Source organism: Octopus bimaculoides, chromosome 2, assembly GCF_046866305.1.
Source record: "Octopus bimaculoides isolate indiv1 chromosome 2, ASM4686630v1, whole genome shotgun sequence".
Lineage (NCBI taxonomy): Eukaryota > Metazoa > Mollusca > Cephalopoda > Octopoda > Octopodidae > Octopus > Octopus bimaculoides.
In genome coordinates, this window is record NC_142929.1 from 7,386,533 (window position 1) to 7,409,032 (window position 22,500).

Consider the following 22,500-nt stretch of genomic DNA (forward strand, 5'->3'; position numbering starts at 1 on the left):
AGGATCGCTGTTTCGATTCCCAGACCGGGCGTTGTGAGTGTTTATTGAGCGAAGACACCTAAATCTCCACGAGGCTCCGGCAGGGGATGCTGGCGAACCCTGCTGTATTCTTCCACCACAACTTTCTCTCACTCTTACTTCCTGTTTCTGTTGTGCCTGTAATTCAAAGGGTCAGCCTTGTCACACTGTGTTACGCTGAATATCCCCGAGAACTACCTTAAGGGTACACGTGTCTGTGGAGTGCTCAGCCACTTGCACGTTAATTTCGCGAGCAGGCTGTTCCGTTGATCGGATCAACTGGGTCCCTCGACGTCGTAAGCGACGGAGTGCCAACAGCAACACATTATCTTAACCTTAACACAAAGTCTCAGAGATCGCAATGCGATTGCATGTAGATGTTTAACTCAATGTCTCCTGTGATTGCAGTGATTTAGTCGCGATCCCCACCGCCAATTTATTCAGACAGAATGCGAATTATATTACAGTATACAATATGTCCGTATTGAGTTTGATTTGGAGAAGCATGGCATAAGATTTATTGCACGTTAAGCGACCATCTTACCAAAAATATACATAGATATACATGCATATGTCACATCATAAGCTTCTTTATTCTATAGTGTTGACCTGTTGCTGGTGAGTCGGAGCCATTGTATTTGTCGATAGCATGACACGGTTCTCGTTGGACTTACTTTCTGGTTAAAGTCATCGTGCAAGTTAGTCCTGTTTCTAACGACAGAATTTGTCCATATATTTCAAGTTTTCCTTGAGCTGGTTCATATCAAGCAGTGCCTTACAACAAACAACGCACGCAGACTTTTCAAAGTTGTTAATAATCTTACTAATACTGATTACGCTGGCTTTTTTTATCATTCACATTAATATTTACGACATTTATCTATTTTGTGCTTTCTGTTGTTCAACTGTGTTTATGCTAGAAGCTTTGTCTGGATATTTCATATCCATATTGATGCTTTAAGTCTTTTTTGATCTATGAAAATTTGTGTCATCTTTCATTCCGTTATTGCTGCTGCTGCTACTACTACTACTACTACTACTACTACTACTACTACTACTACTACTACTACTACTACTACTACTACTGTTACCGCTGACACCACCACCACCACCATCACTGTGTCGGCGTCTTGCAGCACGTTTAAATAATGTAAATGGCCAATGGCAGGAACCAAAGTGGTTAGATAAAACAATGTTTTGGAGTCCGAAGTATTTGGTTCTTAACATGAGACAAAGAAAAATTGTCTGAGAGATAATACTAGAAAGTAATTACTTATAAAACTAATCTTTTAAAAGTGTGCATCCAAGACAACTCTTCTTTTTGATTTCGACACAAGGTCCGCAATTCTGAGGATAGATGTTAGAGGATATCGTCAACCCAAGTATTCCATTGTTATTTTAGAAAGAGTGAAAGGTAAGGTTCACTTCGGGTGGATTTGAATTCAGATGTAAAAAAGCTGGGAAGAATGTCTCACAGCAATTCCTTCGATAGCCTAGAAATTCAGCCTCGTTGCTACTCCGCCAATAATAATTGTAAGTTGTTTTTTTTTTATTTTTGAGAAAAGACTTGTCATATGATGAATGTTGCAACCCTAGCTGACAAAAATACATCTCTGAAAGCGTTTTGAAAACTGAGCAAAGATAAAGCTTCGGAGATTAAAATCAGAAGAACGTGGCATCACAAAGCAACAATATTACCTATTGTTATTGGAGCACTTTGAATTATACCAAGAGGAGTAAATAAATATGGAGACCAAAATCCTAACACTCCCACCAAAATTAAACAGCCTGATTTAAATTATGAGTACCTCATATATATTATACGCAAATTACCCTCCATGTAAATCTAGTCTTATTCATTCAGTGTTTTATTTTATACAGGACTTAGTTTTTTCAATTGCGTGGCATCTCACTCGTTAACATCTTTAGATGCAGCTCTTATCCCTTGTCAACTCTGATTGAGACATGTCTGCAAATTGTATGAATTCAAACAAATCTAAAGTGTAATAATAATAATAATAATAATAATAATAATAATAATAATAATAATAATAATAATAATAATAATAAGAGGGGCGCTAGCGGGACTCACATTGTTGGTGCTTGTGAAAGTTTTGCGCAGAAAGAGTACAAGCCCAGACACGACAAGGTAGCCCAAAACCTTCACTGGCTACTATGCCGGAAGTATGGATACGAGGTAACGGGTGCTTGGTACGAATATACACCCAAAATGTAATGGATGAAAAGTGGAAGGCTTCCAGACAGACAGACAAGGTGTTAAAGCACCGAAGGTCGGATATAGTAACCTATAGAAAGGACAAACAAAAGTGGCTAATAGTCGACGTAGCAGTGCCTGGAGATCAACATATCATGAAAGAAAGAGAAAAGATTGATAAATATGGAGAACTGGGAATTGAGATCGCCAAGATGTGGCAGCTACGAGAGTCAAACATAAAGGCTGTCCCTACTGCCATCGGAGCTTTGGGGGTCAATACCACCCAAACTGAAGAAACATCTGGAAACTTTAGAAATACTCTAAAATCGAGATTTATTGCAAACGTCGGCATTACTTAGAATTGCATATTGCGTACAGTATTGTCTGTCTGATGTCCTCGTTGTGACTTAACAGACAGTACAAAGCCCTGATAGACACAACATCTTCAATGAACACCATCAAGATGCACCACCCAAAATCTGACATAGAAAGATTTTATATACAACGTATTGAAGGTGGTAGACGACTTAAACAGCTAGGAAACTACTATAAAATAAACACCAAAGGATTACAAAAATACCTACTACAGAAGCAAGGAAACTGATACAAAAAGCCACAAAACACGAACAAAACGAAAAACAGTTTGCTGTGTTTAAGGAAACTGAAAATTAACATGCTCTCCTTCTAATGAAGACAATTTCTTGACGGTATTTTGTTGTCGTCTGTTGTATGTCTGTATGTCTGATTTCGTCTTCCCTTACTCTCCGTAAGCGCTTATTGTTTTGTACTTCTTCTATCTTTGACTCTTTTGGTCAATCAATCAGCACCTATCTGCATATCATTAACCAGACAACCTTAAACGCTAAAGGTCTTTATGTGAAAACACATGGGTCTTATGGATATTAGAGCCCATCCCTTCGACAAGAAACCAAACTCCAAACGCCATGCTAACGTATTTCTGGAGACACGTTACGTCGGCGGACTATATTAACTCATAGACAAAACGTAGGTTTTAACCATATTTATTCGACTATTCAGTAGCAGATTTCTTTGTTAGCCTGTTTCTCGTAGACATTCGCCATTCACGATCACTTCTCAATGTTACTTTACCTGAAGATCTGATCACAATCAAATCCTGAGTACCTGAAGGTAACATCCGTCCAGTGTTATGACACGGCTGTCCAATATCAACATAATTCTCTAGGTCCCTATCTATAAACCACTGACTTGTCCATCTTGTTTCGTGATCAATTTTACAACGACATGAGGGGGAAGATGACTATGTACATAAGGCGGTTTTTGTGACCCAGCTCGAGCAGGATGCATCTCAGTAACTTCTATCGCTGTTGCAATAGCTGTAACAGAAGATATGTCTTAAAGAGAAGGGGGTTTATCTTTGATGGATTGCTTGCTCTGTGCAAAATATTTCCGATTGGTGCACATTTTTATTTTTCATTATACCTTCTGGAAAGTTGAAGGCCCTTTAATATTATTTCCAAACACCCATATACTAACACAACTACATTTTCTGTTCTGTGCCACCACTCTAACTATTAGATCTGACTGACCTAACCTCCGCTCCCTCAACCCTTGCAATATTTGGAAGTTATCAAGACTAAAATTTTCATACAGGAGACTACTACACTATTACAAACCTGACTGTTTCATGCCAAACATTTAATACGAAACAAAAGGACCCAACATCATTATAAATATCCCTGACAGTAACACCTGTCTTCTTTTTCCTCGTATATTGCAGCTCAAGTCTTTAGGTATGTGTGCGGGAAACCATCTCAAACTCTATTCTCGATTTCTTTTGAGGTCTTAAATATCAATCGTATACATCCTAATACAAATCATAGTTTTCTTTCGAAGATGTATGGAAACTTACTCGGTTTCTTAACAAAGCAACGCATTTCATCGTCGGCTTTTCCCATGCATGGATATCATTTCTGCAGGCAAAGATTAGATCTCTAAGTCACATACATCTCCCTTACATGTTTAAATCTCGGGTTGGCGTCCAATATTAACAAAAAGAAGTCGCTACAATTGTGTGTGCAGGTTGTTAATATCCCATAAATCTAAAAATTTTTCTTGTGAAACTATGGTTGTGTTTATTGGTGTAACTGACATATTATTATTTTTCTGTTTAACTCTTTTAAAATATCATTATCTTTTCAAAGATTGTTTTGTAGCTAGCACCATCTACTGGTGTCTCACAAAGACATATTGAACCACTAATAGATTTCGAGATTATTTCATATATCCATTTCAAATTTTAGCACAATGCCAGCAGTTTCTGGGAAAGGTGCTAGGCAAATTACATCGACCCCAGTACTCAACTGTTTCTCATTTTATCGACCCCGAAAAGATGGAAGGCAAAGTCGACCTCGGTTGAATTTGAACTCAGAAAGACGGACGAAATGCCACTAAGTATTTTGCCTGGCGTGCAAACGATTCTACCAACTCGCAGATATTATATTCTTCATTGAAAGTTATTTTACCACTGAGTACATACACTCATTGAGCAGCTAACTTTTTCCTTTTGTTATTGTGTTCAGTGTTCTTGCATTAATTTACATTTTTGGTGGCCATTTGCTTTTCTTCGTAGAATCCTTCTTATTTATCAAAGCACCAAACGTGTCAGGCATGTTTATATGGAAAGAGTCCAGTCCGTTCCTGTAGCGTCACGAAAGAAAAGTCATTAAAATATATTGTTTGCTGTTTTCATCAGCGCTTGGTAAATAATATTCAAACTTTCAGAGCAAGCAAACACACGTCCTATCGGCTAAAATATAATAATAATAATAATAATAATAATAATAATAATAATAATAATAATAATAATAGCAATTTATTTCATTGTTGTTAGAGGTGCTAGACGTCGGGGAAACCGAAAAGACGGAATGTGAAAGAAAACAACAAATAAAAAGAGTAATGAATTTGCTTTGAGATCAACAAAACTATAAAGACAGTAATAAGCTGATAATAATAAATAACTATGGGAGTATTGGGAAACAAAATAGTAAAACATTAATATAACCATATCTCAAGCACTCTATTGCATCATGCCAAAGCATCGTTATTTCTTGCAATGAGCAAGTAATAAAATAGAAATGAACAATTGTTCAGAATATTGAAATCACACAGGTAATATTTATGACTAAGATTTATCCAATAAATATGCTTGTTCAATCTCAAATATATAAGCAGGAAGTTTTATATGCATGCCAAGGACTCTTATTATAAGAACATAAACATTTCAGAATCTATAAAGCGGTATCTAGTACGAATCGTCCATTCAAATTCTACGATAATATCGCTTTCATTCTTTATATAAGCTTTAACACGTACATATAGACAAATACACATTTGTAAAAGCACACGGTTGTGTGTGTGTGTGTGTGTGTGTGTGTGTGGGTGTGTGTGTAGTGCGTGTGTGTGTGTGTGTGTGTATGTGTGTGTGTGTAGTGCGTGTGCGTGTGTGTGTGTGTGTGTGTATGTGTGTGTGTGTGTGTGTAGTGCGTGTGCGTGTGCGTGTGTGTGTATGTATGTGTGTATGTGTGTGTGTGTGTGTGTGTGTGTGAGCGGGTGTTTATTTGCATCCATCTATGTGGAGGACACGTCCTCATCGTCAGATGTCGAGAGTTTGAACAATTAATTTTAAAGTAATTTAAAATAGTTTCTACCTGTAAGTCTTCCATTGCTCAGCTCAGGTCGTTTGCGCTATCAAAGCAACACTTTCTCTCTTTCGGGTATAGAGATATGAAATATCCACTTACACTCTCCATTCCATCCGGAGAATCTGCACCAACGTCCACGACAGAGCTTACACAATTGGGGCCCGTAACGTACTCAAACACCCAACAGAATCCGTCCAAAAGGAAAAATCACCTGTCTTACTATTACCACCAGTGGTACACCTTCTTAATGAAACTCAAATCTCTGAACACCGATAGCTCGTATGTAGCACTCTAGTCTTAGCTGAGCCGAACACCGAGCAGAGAATTCCTGCTACTGGTCGAGAATGCATCTTATTCGTATTACTAATCCGAGACCCATTTGTAACATGTCATTATAAAATCGGTTAGTACCCAGCAAGTAACTTCTGCCATTAAGCTTTCAGACTCTACAAAAAGGTTACTAATTAACTAATTGATGCCAGCATGTTACCTAAACGCCCACGTACGGTTCCAATGAAAAGAACTTGTGTCATTGAAAGTAGCGTCGTCCAGAGTGCCAACAAAATCACGCCAACTTTCTCTTTGCAACATTTGAACCGAACAATAAAGTAAATGATATCGCTTTGATTGTAAAGCAATCACGTCGCCTAAATAAAGGTCTAATATCTTGATGCTGTTTTATTTTTCTTTAATTCTTTCCGCTTAGTCTCCGAACATCCGACGTGGTCAACGTCTCTTACGCCGATGAAACCTTAAGTAATGTGATGCCGAGTCAAAGGTTTCGGGATCAGTGTATATGAATATTAGTGCATATATATCAGTGTGTATATATAAACGCATATAAACGCATATGTGTACGTATATACATAGCTAAATATTTATCTGGGTGTTCTTGAGATTACAATGGCCATAACGGCTGAGGTCCAAATAATACACAGCACACAGATTTCAATATTGTATGTAGGGTGTATACTATGAGTGGATGTTGAAGGATCCAATATTTTCTGGTTTTCTTTTTTTGCTTCCATATGTTAACTTTATTTCGTGGTTCAGCAAATTGTGGAGGACGATTTGAAGGGCTAAAGAGAATATCATGAGAAAACGAATACGGTTTTCTGTTTGTATGTGTGTTTACTGGGGTGTGCATGTATGCATGTCCGCGAATATGCCTTCTTTTATTCTTTTACTTGTTTCAGTAATTTGACTGAAGGGGTTTTAATCGAACAAATCGACCCCAGGATTTATTTTTAAGCCTAGAACTTATTCTACTGGTCCCTTTTGCTGAACCTCTAAGTTACGGGGATATAAACACACCAACACTGGCTGTCAAGTGGTGATAGAGGGACAAACACAGACAGACACACACACACACATACACACACACACACACACACACACACACACAGGCGGTACCATAGCCAATGAGCGTTATCCGAGACGTGATTATTGCTAGTTGAAAATATATAGCACGGGCTTCCTTTAGTTTCCGTCTACCAAATCTACTCACAAGGTTTTGGTCGACCGAAGGTTATAGTAGGAGACACTTTCCCGGGGTGCCAGGCAGTGGGACTGAACCCGGCACAATGTGGTTGGGAAGCAAGCTTCTTACCACACATAGGACGTTTCATGGTCACAGTTACAGAATAAGCTATATTTACAATAGATATTATTCATACATTTACCCCAAACCAATTTATTATCCGTTTTTCTGATTATTAAATATTGCCCTTGTTGTGAATACATAAGCTTATCGTTAAAACATGTCTCACGCGTTGATATATTACATTTCATTTTTAGAAAATAGGGAACTTCCTTCTTTAGCTAGATATTTAACCAAAGTGATCAAAAGTGGAAATCATCGTCAAAGGAATTGTATAGCATTGGGATAATTTTATATCTAAGATGTACATAGAATATTTAACTTAAGAATTATTTCAAACATATGCCCGTCAGAAGTTACGTAGAATCTTTTTGATTGCTACTTCAAATGCTGGTCGTTTTGATGAATGGATATCATAGATGTTTCTAGCATGAAAGTTTTAACAGAGGCCCAGACCGCCGGTAATAATTCATTCCTTTGATTTCTGTGTCATAATAATAATAGTAACAATAACAATAGCAATTATGATGATGATGAGAATCATTATTATTATTATTATTAAGACCACACATCGAGATGTCTCCTGATGTTTGTGAAAGCACTGAGGACCTCCTCAGCAGAGTCAATGAATGTAACTGCTCCCATGACCTGACAGATTGTATTATAGGCAGTATGAATGTAGTATCTCTCTATCCATCCATTGACATTGACTTTGCCGTAGAGAGATGTGTTGAAATTATTTCGGAAAGTGAAGTAACCTTCCGTGAAGTGAACACGAGGGAGCTAGGCCTTCTCCTAAAGCTCGTTTATAATAATGAATACTTAGATCACCACGACCTAACTAGATTCTGCCCCACCAGGTCAGGACGGGGTAGACCACATACGATCACATCAGCTGCTAGAAAAACCACCGCAGAGCGTTGGAAGGGATGGAATACACCCACCCACGACCCAGAGGATAATATCGAAACACGAAAAATGGTTGCACATGCTGTAGGTGCAAGTCTGAAGACCACCCTGCAGAACCATATAGTTAAATTCAATGAAAAACTATACATGCAGGTCCAGGGAGCGGCTATTGGTGTCAGTGTGGCCGGAGACGTGGCAAGCCTATTCATGACCTGGTGGGACAAAAAGGTGAAAACAACTCTCGAAGAACACTCAATAACACTCAAACTATACGGGAGATATGTGGATGACATTAACATCGTAGTCAAAACACCATCAAACATTCAGACTGAAGAGAACGAGAAGATCGTGATGGAAAACATCCAGAATATAGCTAATACAATACACCAGAGCATCAAAGTAACAATAGATTACCCAACAAGACACCTAAACATGAGACTCCCAGTACTTGACACAGAACTTTGGCTAGAAACAAGTAATGACAAAGTTCAAATCCTCCACTCACATTATATGAAACCTATATCTTCAAAGTATGTTATCCATAAGAATTCGGCTCTATCACACAGTGTGAAAATCAATATATTAGTAGCCGATTTGGTTAGAATAATGAAAAACATATCCCCCCCTGTGCGATCCATGGGAGGAGCAACAACATATTCAAGACTTCATGCATCGCATGCAATTTTCGGGATACAGCCAGAAAGATAGAATCCGGGTATACAGAGGAGCTAACAAGAAATTTGAGGAGATTGTTGTCAAAGATACAAATGGAACACAACCTAGATACCGTAACAAACAGTGGAATAGACTACAAAGGATTAGTGACAAAACAAACAAAAAGACCACGTGGTACAATACCGACAAGTTCCAGGGAGTAATGTTTGTGGACGCCACGCCACACGGAGAACTGGCCCGCAGATTTCGAAAAATCCTCAAAAGTACCAAGTTGAGGATAAATGTTATAGAAAAACCAGGGAGATCAATTAGATCAATAAGAACAAGGTGTGTTGAGGAGAGTTGCATTGTGTGCAAAAATAGTCCTGGTGCCAACTGCAAAGCCAGAAATGTAGTCTACAAAATAAGCTGTATGGATGGTGAGTGTAAAAACAGAAACACCACATACATAGGTGAGACGGCAAGAAGTTTGGCTGAGCCTGTAAACGAACATTGGAGGGACTATAATAATCAAAAACAAACCTCGGTGCTCTACCAGCATGCCAAAGAACAACATGGTGGTGTACTGAACAGAATTAACATAGAAATCCTGTCTAGACACCCCGGTGACGCATCGTTGCGACAAATACAGGAGTCGGTCCTCATAACTGAAACGCAACCAATTTTAAACACCAAATACACGTAGATGAGGGCCTTACAATTGCCCATGGTTGCATGTGTTGTTCACACATATGATGCGGAATATGAACGTAAATAAATTAATTAAAAAGTCTCTATCTGATCTGATATAAACGAAATTGTTACAAACACACATATGGACGCACATACTTACATATAAGCACGAACACATAAGTGCGTGCACACATATGAGCGTGCACACATACGAGCTTGCACACACTCACATGCTCATACCAAACAGTTTCGAAACAACGCCAAAACAACGCCAGATCATATATTCAAAATAAATGGAAGTGGAGAGACAAGTTACTGAAGAGATTGCAAGAGTGCAATGAAATAATTTAACAAAGAACTATATAAATTAATAAAGGACTGAACCAGTGCGTGTGTTTATTACCGGCATAATGCCTCTCCCAAGGTTTAATTGTATTTCTTTCAACACACGTATCCACATCAAGAATCTTGCACACGAAATACACATACAAAAATTATTATTATTATTATTATTATTATTATTATTATTATTATTATTATTATTATTATTATTACTATTGCTGTTGTTGTTGTTGTTGTTGTTGTTATTATTATTATTATTATTATTTTTATTATTATTATTGTTGTTGTTGTTGCTGTTGTTGTTGTTGTTGTTGTTGTTGTTGTTGTTGTTGTTGTTGTTGTTGTTGTTATTATGGCTTCACACGTGAAATCCTCGCTCGAATCATTGCTGGTGAGTTTTCTCTAATTCTGCTTGTCTTCTGCCGTTTTCGTCCGCTGTAATTGCAATTATTGTTTGGCGGATGTATCCAAGTATCTTCTGAAAGAGTTTCACCCCCCCATTTCAATCTCGGAACGGGCTATCCGCTTCCGTTCCGAAAACTTTCTCGAACATATTTTTCAACCTATTCCTTTTCACAACATGGCCAGCACTTGTCTAAACAGAGGAATGGGTGTCGAAACGCATCTGCTTCTTCGGCTTCAATCCATCGGAAACATGGTAGTCAACCAAGCATATCGGTCGCCACTCCCTTTGACTTTTGCAAAGAACCTACAGACAACAACACCACCATCAACACCACCACCACCACCACCACCACTGCCTTCACGACAACATCACCAACACCCAAAACAGACAAACATATACATTTTGATCGTGTTTGTGTAAATGCATGTGTGTATGTGTCTGTATAGTGGAGGGATGTCTGCGACCTTTTTCAGGTAACTGGATTATTATTTAATTTGAACATACTTCTTCACGTAAGAAATCAGCTTTCTTGGCAATGGTGCTTTTAGTTGGTGGGATTTAAACCAAAATCTGATGACATGCAGTAAAATTAGAATACCGTGCATCCTGTTGCGCCCAATAGTCAAAGGTCGATCACAGTCAACGATGACAAAGGAAACTTCCGTTCGTTCCTGAATTTACTGATTCGGAATTTTCGGCTTGAAAATCTTTTCTCTTTTACTCGTTTCATGCGCCCATGCTGGGGCGCCACCTTGAAGAATTTTTAGTCAAATGAATCGAACCCAGTGCTTATATTTTAAGCCCGGTACTTATTCTGCCGGTTTCTTTTGCCAAAATGTTAGGCAACAGGGACATAAACACACCGACACCGATTGTCAATCCCGGTGGGGGGAACAAAGACACACATTTTGATATATATATGTGTGTAGGTGTATATATATATATATATATATATATATATATATATATATATATATACGACAGGCTTATTTCAGTTTCCGTCCATTAAAGCCACTCACATGGCTTTAGTTCACCTCAGGCTACAGTAGAAGACACGCGCCCTTATTTCGGGCACTAGGATTGAGCCCGGAAACATGCGGTTGGGAAGCAAAGTTGTTACCACACAGCTACGCCTGCGCTTATTTGATATTTAATACATGTTTTTAGTTTCTTTTCAGTTCCATTGTAGCATAATTTTTTTACCATGTTCGTTTTTTAGGAGAATAGATACCATTAATGTTAAATGAAAATTAAAAATCATGTTATCTTAATTAATTATCAGTAATTTTATATTTTATGCAGGAAAAAGAGTCTCCATATGACCTCTACATTATCTCGGTTACAGAATTAAACATCGTCTAGTAAACCGACAGAAGAAATCCAATTGTTTAGAATAAAATTAGTCTCTGGTTACTGTTATTTTTTATACAATCTGTTGTCTCTTTCACTCACAGAAACTTGGTGAACCAGTAACTGACCTATAAGAAACCTTTTATCAATGACCATAATACCCTCCAGTTGCGTTATAAAATAAAATAAATACGTCAATGGAGATCTTTTTAATACCATATTGATGTTTCGTAACGGATTCTACGTTTTACTCGATGACTTTTTATTGAGATTATAATTCTGTTACAAAAAAATTACACAATTTCCTTTAATTCTGAGAAACAAACTATATTTAAAAAAAAAAAAATTCTTCACAAAAAAATTATTAAAAAATCATATAATTTGTTAAAATTATAATTTATTCTTTGATTCTGTTCAAAGTTTTGGGTGTAAAATTTTTCTTCTCTATTCAAAAACAGTTTATAATATCGGTTTCCAATTCTACCTGAAGGTCAGCATTTCCTCTGGAGGGAGCAAGTCAATTACATCTATATCAGTGTTCAACTGGTACATACTTTATCGGCCCCGAAACGATGAAAGGCAAAGGGACCGTGGAGGCGTTTGAACTCAGACCGCCATGTCGGAAGAAATATCCCATAACAGTTTCTTGTTTTCGGTGCAGTAATGCTTCTACCAGTTTGCCGCCTTGAAATCTCTGATGATATCGTTTCTTGCATAGACACACGGCCTGAACTTTTAGGGGAGCGGAGTAGTCGCTTACATGGGGTCGATAAAATAAGTACTATTTGAATACTGGTACTTAATTTATCGATCCCGAAAGGATTGAGCTCGGCGGTAAAGACAGGCAAAATGCCGCTAAGCATTTTGCCCGAGTGTTAACGATTCTGCCAACTTACCGCCTTCTTACATGGAATACCATTATCTAGATACAAACTTTATCCTCTTCTGAGAGCTTCCATTTTCTTTTATCGTTCAAATATTTCTGCTAAACTCAACATATTATCAAAGCGCTAGAACCTTATCGAGGGCTTTTGCTTCTTACAGCGCAGAACTTCACTTCTCTATGCTGCATAAAGCTAAATAATCGGACATGTATATTCTTTTCTGCTCTAGGCACAAGGCCCGAAATGTTTGCGGAGAGGGCTAGTCGATTTGATCGACCCCAGTACACAACTGATACATAAGTTATCGACCCCGAAAGGATGAAAGGCAAAGACGACCTCGGTGGAATTTGCGTACATGTCCACGTCTATAAACGTTCTTCTGCTAATTAGCCGCTAGATTAGTCTGTATTATAGCAACTGTCTGGTGAACGGTTACGAGAAACTGAGTAATGTGTGAAGATTGTATTGGCTTATATATATATATATATATATATATATATATATATATATATATCAGAAAAATTATACATGTCACTGTTATAAAAAAAACTGTGTAGATGAGCACTTCTTATTTGTATTGTCTTGGATATACAACGAAACGAACTCAGGATTTATCTAGCGGATGAAATACATTGGGGTTATTTACCTTAAATAGGCCCTGGTTACTACGTATCATTCGGTGCTGTTAGCTGGACTTGGATTATTTACTAGAGTGCTTGAACAGTATCTGCCTGGATCTAGCATCGCAATTTATTCACTATATGTATGTACGTATGCGTTTACATACACACACATACATGTATGTAGATATTTCTGCTAGAGTAGAGATGTATTTTAGTCAGCACAACTTACTAACAGTCAGTCAGTATGGATTGAGATGAAGTGTTGACATCTTTGGCGCTAATTGAATTAACTGACAGGAAACGAAATTACTAATTGGATAGACAAATATGAAAAATGGTGTGAACATTTATAGAAGTTAAAATTTACATTTGTTCCTATTGATCATTTTACGTTACTCAGTAACTAGAAAATTATGCTATAGTGAATAGATTTGAATTTTTAAAGAAGTTATTTTAGTGACTGGCAATAATTTCTTAAACTAAGAAAGCCTAAGTCATCTTGCTTCGATGTTTATACATCACTTCCTTTGGGGTTATTGATATTGAAATGATCTTCTATGCATTATTGTAGTGGGGTAGGCCGGTTTATGGGGTTACTCTGTGTTTGCCGGCCTGAGACCTCTTTAGAATATGGAGTTGGAAAAAGCCTCGTTTTTAAGAGAAAAACCTTAGAGATATCCTCAGTAAAACGTTCCCTTCCGTCCTCTTTGTCCTCTACAGGGATGACGCCCTGGCCATCTCTAGTGGAGCAAGCGGCCATACACTAGACGGACTTAGGAAAGACTTAATCAGCTCGCTTGCCTCCATGGGATTAAAGATCACCATGAAGACCAACCTCACATGAGCTGACTTCTTAGACCTCACGCACAACCTGGGCTCTGGTACTTACAGACCCTACCGCAAACCAAACGAGAGGTTGTCGTACATAAACACAGCCTCCTGTCACCCACCCATAGTATTCAAGAACTTGGTGAAAGCAGGCGTCAGCAAGAGGATTTTGAGCCTTTTTTCTTGTCAAGAAGCCTTCGACGCAGCAGCCCCGTACTATAATGAGGGCCTAACTGACAGCGGCCTTACAGACCGCATCTCCTACATACAGGAAACCAAAAGCCTCAGAAGGAAGCGCTGCAGAAATACGATTTGGTTTGCACCGCTTACTCCTTTAACACAATGACACGCGTAGGCAGACTTTTACTTAAATTAATAGATAAGCATTTCACTAGGTTCCATAAGTACGGTCCCTTAGTCTCGTTTAGCTGCGCCCCCAACATTAAGAGCATTCTGGTTAGCGCCCCTAGGACACAGGAAGAGGTGGGTTGTTCATGCAGGATACGAAGGAGTTGCCCAGTTGGAGGCCACTGCGAAACCAAGTTTCACGACGATATATGGTTTGGCGAAGAGTAAATAATCCAATGAAAAGAAGAAAACAAAGAAAATTCTATAACACATCTAACAAGGTCTGATAGACACATAATGTAATAGCATGACTTTGATGCATGTCTGAGGAAGTGCCTCACCCCAGACTAAAACCACAAATATTACATAACTTTGCTTTCAGAATTTTTCGCGTGAAGTAGCGTTGCAAATGGAGATGCTACGGAAATGTGTGTAACTTATAATTAAAGCTGTGTTAAATAATTTTCTTTGTCTTCTTTTCATTGTGTGTGTGACTCCGATTAGAGATAGATTTAAAGGACAAATGTAAATGAAAGAATAAAGATATATAAATACAGAGACATTTTTTTAAAAATCTATAGATAAATACGTTAAAAATATATGTGTAAATTAATAGATTTTAAAAAATCTCCGGGTGAAACACTAAAAAGGTTAAAACATGCGTGTATAGGTAAAAATATTGGAGAAAGTCTGAAGTGGTGATGGAAGCGAAGTAAAATATACCATATATATATATATATATATATATATATATATATATATATATATATATATATATATATATATATATATATATATATATTCAAGGCCTTTGACCTTTGAAGTTTTGTACCTTCATTAAAAGTCTTGTACCATGTTTTTTTTTTTTTTTTTTTGAAGCTCACGACTTTTCATACACCCCTCGTATACTGTTAAGGTTCTTTCTACAGATATTTTATAGAAATTATAGCCACCAATGATCTTTTGCTACAACGTTTCGTATTCAGACATCAGATGTAAACAAAGAATGAGATCGAAGACAAAAGTGGTTAAGGAGTGTAGATATATTTGGGGGTTTTTATCCCTTCATCAGCACCTATTTAACCCATTCTTGCTTCCGAACACATTACTTATACAACCGCTACATACAACGGTGTTAAGATATTGGATATGCCAATTTACATAGACGCATTCTTGGATCTGGTATGTAAACATTGATGACTTGTAAGTACGTGGTATTTCGTTGTGCAAATATAAAATACTTTCAAGTATATTAAATGTTTTATAAGTCAACACTACGTTCTACTGTGTTAGCAATGCTTTTTACATTATTTTGTCATGGTTATTTCTAAAGATAATCTATAGAAATTACAACCAGTGCGTAACTTCACACACACACACACAGACACACACACACACACACACACACACACACACGCACGCACGCACACACACACATATGAATGTATCTATGTATGTATATATATATATATATATGTGCGTGTATATATATATATATATATATATGCAGGGCAGGGAATCGTCAATTAGTCAAAAATATCGCTATCAATCTGGAGTAATAATTTGTAGTTTTGAAATCAGTAGTTCTTTGACTGCTATTTCTGAATTCTCAGTATGTTGGAGAAGCAGGTTACTGTCAATCCCTATATATTTATGATTTTATATATATATATATATATATATATATATATATATATATATATATATAAAAGAAAATTGAACAAGGCGACGAACTCTCGGGAGTTGTAAAACCAATTATATCTTGAATTCTACATACCTAGGGACACTAGAGCAATATTTAGCTGCCTTGTAATTATTATTCCCCTGGACTTTTCCTTTAAATATATATATATAATAGATCGCTCGATCTTGAATATATATATATATATATATATATATATATATATATATATATATATATATATATATATATATATATATATATATATATATATATATATATATATATATATATATATATATATATATATATATATATATATATATATATATATATATATATATATATATATATATATATATATATATATATATATATATATATATATATATATATATATATATATATATATATATATATATATATATATATATATATATATATATATATATATATATATATATATATATATATATATATATATATATATATATATATATATATATATATATATATATATATATATATATATATATATATATATATATATATATATATATATATATATATATATAGGCGTGGCTGTGTGATAAGATGCTTGCTTCTTAACCCCATGGTTCTAGGTTCAGTCCCGCTGCGTGGCACCTTTGTCAAAATCTTGTGAGTGGATCTGATAGAACGAAACTGAAAAAAGTCTGTCGTGTATATATTTTATGTACGTATATTTATACGTTTGTGTGTTTGTTCCCCCGCCCCCATCACTTGACAACTGATGTCGTGTGTTTAAGTCTCCGTAACTTAGTGGTTCGGCAAAAGTGACAGGTAGAATAAATACTAGGCTTATATGTTCCAGTATGGCTGCAGTCAAATGACTGAAACAAGTAAAAGAGGAAAAGAACATATATGTGTGTGTGTGTGTATTATTTTATTTAAAAGAGTTCCAATTCTGTTTTTTTACTTATATTCTTGTAAAATTTATGTGGGATATAGAATATGGAATATATAATATATAATATAAAAAAAGATGGATGGTACAATGAAATGAAGTATTGAATGTCTTATTCAATATATGGAATATGTCTTATTGAATATATGAAATATTGAGTGTTCAATATAAAGGATTAAATATATAAATATATACAGGCGAATACGTATTTTCTATACCTTGTGGTATTTCATCATGGCCGGTATGACAGACTGTAATAGACTGGCTGGTTTTCTGTCTTTTATACCTATTCCTTTGGACAGTAGCAGTATGTGCTTGACTATTTTTAGAATTGATGCCTAGTTTATTTTTAGAAATGATGACATTTGATAGATCTTTTGTGTTTTGGTTATAGGGTTAAGATTTTCGAACCCCAGTAGGTGTTTGGCTATTTTTAGAAATGATGACATTTGAGAGATTTTTTGTGTTTTAGTTATAGGGATAAGATTTTTAAACCCCAAGTAAGATTAATTTAATCATTGTTTGTTAAGAGTAGGTTTGAATTTCTTAATAAAGTCCTTTTCTTTGCATTTTCTCTCAATTTCATTCCGGTTGTAAAGTTTATGGAATGGAAATATAATAAAAGTTTGATGACCACATGTTGCCAGATGGTTACTCAGTGGTATTTGGCGGACTTCTGGGTTTTTAATCTGTTGTCGATGTACCCGTGAGCGTTCCGATAGTGCATTACCTGTCTGGCCAACGTACAGTTCATCACAATTAGGGCATTTGATGCAGTAGATTAGATTTCTACTTTTGCAGTTCATGTTCGCATCGGTGAATATTTTCCCTGTTTTTGTGTTCATATATTGGCCGGTATGGATTGATCGGCATGTGCCGCATCGGCTATCATTGCATTTTGGATACAGTGAATGCTTGATTTTTATTGCTGAGGTCAAACCTTGCCTTTGTTAATAGCTTTTTCAAGTTTTTATGTTGTCTCTTACTGAGAGTTATATTTTGATCTGTAATGATATTTCTCAATTCCTTACTTTGTGCAAGGATCGGTAAGTTCGCTTTGGCGATATTAAAGATGTTCTGGTGGCATGGATTTTGTGTCACTATAAATGGAATGATCTTTTCCTGTTTGTCTCTTCTTTGTGGTGTCCTCAGTTGTTGTATGGGTATTTTCGAATACAAAGTAAGGAAATTCTCAAAGCTGGTGTCCTAGCATGGCCGTAGTCCAGTGACTGAACCTAATAAAAGATAAAAGATATTTATCTTGTGCGGAAACACAAATATATTTTGTCGTGGAGGGAATTTGCGCCAACCTTTCCGGAATGACATATTAGTTCATGAGAGAATTAAGGCGGCAGATTGACATTTTAACAAAAATTTTTTTATGGAATTTGTAAATTAAAGACTGAAATACATTTGAGAGAAACTGTCACAAAAGAAATGTTATGTGAATGTATATAAGGGGATACGCTACAGAACGACAGCATCTGTTGGAAATCTATAAAGTTATCTACGAGAAAAGATATCGAGGGACATTGCACATTCTGGATATTATCTTCCTTTCCTTAGCTCAGTTTATTTGAAATATTGTCAGAAGTAATGTAATTGCTATAAATGCATCCTACAGCCGTAACAGTCACTGCAACAAAGATCCACTTGGACAGTTAACAACGTAGGCTATGGGAAACATACCGACATGCTACTTAGAAAGTCAGGTGCCTTGAAGTTTATGATCGCATAGAATTTAACTGTGAAATACTGTTTAAAGCAAAAAATAATTTACTGCAGGTTACTACAAGAATGACCCTTGACGAAGAATAAGCAATTATAATTTGAGAGGCAAGATGAAACTAAAGATTTTTTTTTTTTATCCTAGTATGAAGATTGTGTTTATTTCAATTTATAGAATAATTTTGATGTATGTGGAACTGAAACGAACTACACACATTATTCAGTTCGAGAAAATTTATTTTATTAACTTAGGCATTCGTATCGATAATTGACTTTACATAAAATGTAGCGTTGTATTTTAAATTGTTTTGGTTTGTAATTAGAATTGGGGTAGTTATTTATAAGATGCATATAACAATAAATGGGTGAGTAATTTAAACGTGCAATAAAAACAAAATATGTTTATAGTTCTTCCTGTTCATAAGGCGGTGAGCCGGCAGAAACGTTAGCACGCCGGGCGAAATGGTTAGCGGTATTTCGTCTGCCGCTACGTTCTGGGTTCAAATTCCGCCGAGGCCGACTTAGCCTTTCATATTTTCGGGGTCGATTAAATAATTACCCGTTACCCACTGGGGTAGATGTAATCGACTTAATCTCTTTGTCTGTCCTTGTTTGTCTCCCCTATGTTTAGCACCCTGTGGGCAAATAAGAAACGTTAGTACGTCAGTCGAAACGGTTAGTGGTATTTCGTCTGTCTTTACGTTCTGAGTTCAAATTCCGCCGCGGTCGACTTTGCCTTTCATCCTTTCGGGGTCGATAAATTAAGTACCAGTTGTGTCCTGAGGTCGATCTAATCGACTGACCCCAAAATTTCGGGCCTTGTGCTTAGAGTAGAAAAGAATTAATATGAACTAGTTTTTGAAATTGGGTACATAGATTTATAGTTCATTTCATTTTATCATTAATCTTATTCTGTATTTATTTGTTCTTATTGTCAGTTTTATTTCTTCAAAATAATATATATATATATATATATATATATATATATATATATATATATATATATATATATATATATATATATAAGGCCAAATTTACTTGTTATGTAAATTTGGCAGATTTTAGCTTTAATGCATAATGTACAATATACTAGAAAGCATTACAGATTTCATGTAGGAGAGTAATATTGAATGCGGAAAATATAATTCCATGCCCCAGAAACGTCACATATGCAACGCCTCATATATGCTACGCTTAAGTGAACACACATCATTCCGTTAGTTAGTAAACCTTCTCAAAATTCTTTACATACGAATTCTCATACTTCTAGAAATCATTGATGCAGGCTTAAATTCACTGAGTTTCCCAAACCGAAATGTATTTTGATCCGTTCTGGCAATATCCAAATAATAAAGAAGCAATTCGTACACGATTCGTGCTACGTTTGCCAATTTTCATTTCCATTTTTTTTTTTTTTTGTCTCTGTTTAGCCTCAAGTCAATTAATATGGTATCTAAATTGCCCCGAAATCTTCTAAAACAATAGGGTTTGATTTTATGGAGATTTGGCTGCAATTTCTAGGAAATCGAGAGATGATCCTATATTGACCCGAATACTCCTTTGTATTTCTGCACAGCAACTGTGGTAAAAAGAATAAGTATCATTGACATCATAAAACAACCATAAACATGTTTGAAGTGTCATTTGACTCTTGTATCTAAATGTCTATATAACGCACAAAATATGTTTCAATGTATATGCTGAATTTAATCAACTAGTTTTTAATGCCTTACTAATACACTAGTAATTCATAAACTTCAATAACAAGAAATGAATGGTATAATCCATGACGTCAAACGTAAATAACATCCATAGCAATAAAATTAATATGGTCTTAGCATGCTTTAAGTATTCCTGGTTATAAATGTGGAGTCGTTTCGATCAAAGAACGACAATGATATATTTTACTTAAGTTAAACCACAACACATATACACGGACGTGAACAATATTGCATACATAAATACAAGCATACATATACCTCTAATATATATACAAATAAATATTTCCAGACGGCCATTTTTGTTTACCTACGAATGGTGCTTAAATTACTTCTGAAACTGCTGCTTATGGCCAATTTTAACAGACAAACGTGCATACTAATGGCAGCATAAGTAGGGTAAACGTTACCAGAATCTACATGGATATAGCAACATCTGTGAATACCACTACTGGTGTACAGGGAAATAAAGGTAATAGGGTAGAGTATCTAATGGTAGCAGGAGACAGAATCCAACAGAAATTCCCAAGGAATTCAGCCGGCACTAAAAGAACTAGGAAAATCACTATGTAAACGAGCCCATATAGGAATACAGATAGACCTTTCCCTTTAGATACTAACTCTATTAGTGCAAGTAACCACACTGATAAAACTATTGAAATGAAGGGTAAATTTACTGATGTCACTATAAATATTCAAGTCGTCTAATCTTCTGCATGTAGCGACCTAGAGTACAAAATGTACCGCGATGTGTAAACTCTTAGCTTTTCCGCATCATCTTGAAAGAGGTATTCTCTTCATTCCCAAGGAACAGTTACACGCTGTCTCATTGTTGGGAATTGCTTAGTAAGCAATGTAATGTCTGAGCATTTATATCACCGGTGATATAAAAACACACATTGTAATATTACATCGATTCAACAGCTTACTATAAAAATAATCATCGATCACGAAATGTTCATGCATTCAAAACCCTTATCAGAGTGCCCAGTCTAAGATCCTATATACTTTAGAATAGCATAGCATACGTAACGCGAAAACGTTTAAAAGAGTGCGGACTATATACATTAGTGACCCTTGAAATATTGTAGGCAGACAAAAACTTGATGAGTTGCATGAATTTACAAAAATCGGATAACGTTAAGATTCAACTGACACTAAAAATAGTTGTAAATATTAATAAATAAGAATTAGTACCATGTAATCATACACTGAATAATTTAATTATATTTTTAACTAATACGCTGGCACATTAATATAACATCTTAGCCCTCTACCGAAAATATTTTCATGTTGTAATAAAAGTATAACTTTCACATAATTGGCCATAATAGCTGTTATACTCCTTGTTAGTATTCAATTTTTATGCACTTTTATGCACTCTCTTCTTATCTTCTTTCTTTTTCTTGTCCACGTATTCTGTAATAACTGAACATAACCAAACTTTTAGTAGGTCACATTTTTTATATCCTTCGGCGAACCTTTTTTATATTATCTGCCCCTGTCATTGAGTTTTGTGAACATTCAAGCATTTAAACAAGTTTTCTACTTCGTAATTTTAAATTCAAAATGTTGAAATCAGTTTTGTATGTATGTAAATAAATTTATTTAAAAACAACTACCAGTTTTTCAAATTCAGGTGCATTTTCAAAAACAAATTCTCCTATATTTTTTCCTTCGTGGAAATACATCCCTCCTTTCCATATATATATATATATATATATATATACAAGAAATGAGGGCAGGGAATCGTCAATTAATAATAGAATTAATAATTAACAATTTTGCCATTTTGCCAAGTAGTTCAGTATGAAAAAAACCTTTATCGGTAAGACCATTTATCATCATAAATATAAGGGATTAGCAATTGAGTT

At 35.7% G+C, this 22,500-nt stretch overlaps 1 protein-coding gene across 8 annotated transcripts in view; it reads left to right on the top strand.

The window, feature by feature from the left end:
* Positions 1-22,500, top strand: part of LOC106867627 (dopamine receptor 2) — a 443,190-nt gene that overhangs the window by 321,132 nt on the left and 99,558 nt on the right. Inside the window, exon 4 of one of the 8 annotated variants that reach the window (XR_016238110.1) lies at positions 11,823-15,007. The exons of the other annotated variants lie outside the window; for them this stretch is intronic. The gene's annotated coding sequence lies outside the window, so the exon portion shown is untranslated. Of the gene's footprint in view, positions 1-11,822; positions 15,008-22,500 lie in introns of those variants that run through there. 8 annotated transcript variants of the gene reach the window in all.